The sequence below is a fragment of the Octodon degus genome, unplaced genomic scaffold (genome assembly GCF_000260255.1).
Source record: "Octodon degus isolate 3935 unplaced genomic scaffold, OctDeg1.0 scaffold00013, whole genome shotgun sequence".
NCBI classification, from domain to species: domain Eukaryota; kingdom Metazoa; phylum Chordata; class Mammalia; order Rodentia; family Octodontidae; genus Octodon; species Octodon degus.
The window spans coordinates 759,522-761,053 of record NW_004524589.1 but is presented as its reverse complement, the minus strand read 5'-3'; positions in this window follow the sequence as shown (position 1 = coordinate 761,053).

Here is a 1,532-nt window from a genome sequence, read left to right as displayed (position 1 = left end):
GGGAGGAGTGGGGGAGGTACGGCAGAGTGGTGGTGGGTGGCCCGGGGGGGGGTGGGAGAGGGTCCGGCCCACACTGCGCCTGGGCTGGGACTGGTCCCGCTGGCACAGGTTAGCAGGAAGCTCTCCACACACTCGAGCTATTTATGTCTAGTTTTTTTTTTTCTAGTAAACATTTTCAGATGTCCAGCAATGCATAAGTGTTGCAAATATTTTATGAACACTTAAAGGGTATCCTTGGCCTCCTTCATCTTAGACATTCTAGGGGTGTCTAGTGGTCTCTCATTGTGCCTACCTTCATTTCTCTGGTCACCAACAAAAGTGAATGTTTCAATTACTGACTGCTTGCTGCTTAAGCAGACACAATCCCCAGACCTGCTGTGCTGCCCCCTCCCCCCAGCACTGCCGTGCAGGCCGACACACACACACACACACACACACACACACACACACACACTGAGACTGGGCGTGGTGGCACACATCTGTAATACCAGCACTCGGGAGGCTGTAAACAGGAGGATCACTATGAGTCCAATCTACCCAGTGAGACCCTGTACACCCTGTCCTAAATATATAAAAAAATAAATAAAAATATTGACTTGGATAGTCTCTTTTGTCTTTTTCCAATTATTGATCATTTGGATATTCTTTTATAAAGCATTTATTCAAGTACCTTGTCTAACTGGGCTTTCTGTGTTTTTCCACAGGAGTTCCTTCTGTTCTCCGGCGCTGGTTTCGGACTATCGTCTACAGCAGAATCCCCCAAGGGCTGTGAAAACAGACTACAGGTTCCTCACTCAGTAGATCTGGGTGAGGCAAAAGAATATGCATTTTTATTAAGCTCCTGTGTGATGCTGCCGGCCTAGGTACTGCACTGTAAGAGCACACATTCTAGAGTGCTGTCAATGCAGCCCCTATGGACAGTTCTTGTTAGCTTGGGACAACACCCTGCTAAAAACCCAAACCTCACTTATCCAACATTTGTTGGAGCCTAGGGCAGAAGCTAAGACACTCTCTTTTCTAAGCAAGGGAGTGACTGGATCCTTTCAACAGCCACCTCTCAGTCTGTCTGCAACCCACACATTTGCTTAGAACATTTGATACACCTAAGCAGCCAGGAGAACCAACAGATAACAAAAGGGGTTTTTTTTGTTTGTTCTTTTGTGATCTCAGGAAAACCAGTGGCTCTCATCAGCGTGGCCATGAGTCAGTAATCCCTCTAAGAAGAAAAACACGGATCTCTGAACGGAGATGAAAACCGCCATTTATTTCAACTGAATTGCGTTTCATTAAAAATCCTGTGATGACATTTAAACAGAAATGAAACAGAAACATATTTATAGCACTGCCTTTGATCTCAACAGACCAAATAAACATATATACATTTAAAACATTTCTAGTGTTTAAACAGACCTCTTTATCATCACTGCTGTCATTTCAGTCTTTTGAAATACTAAGCGTAACTATTAATAAACAATTTAGTGTGCGTGATTTATTGGACTAAACATTAATCACAGACTTCTGAACACAGGGAG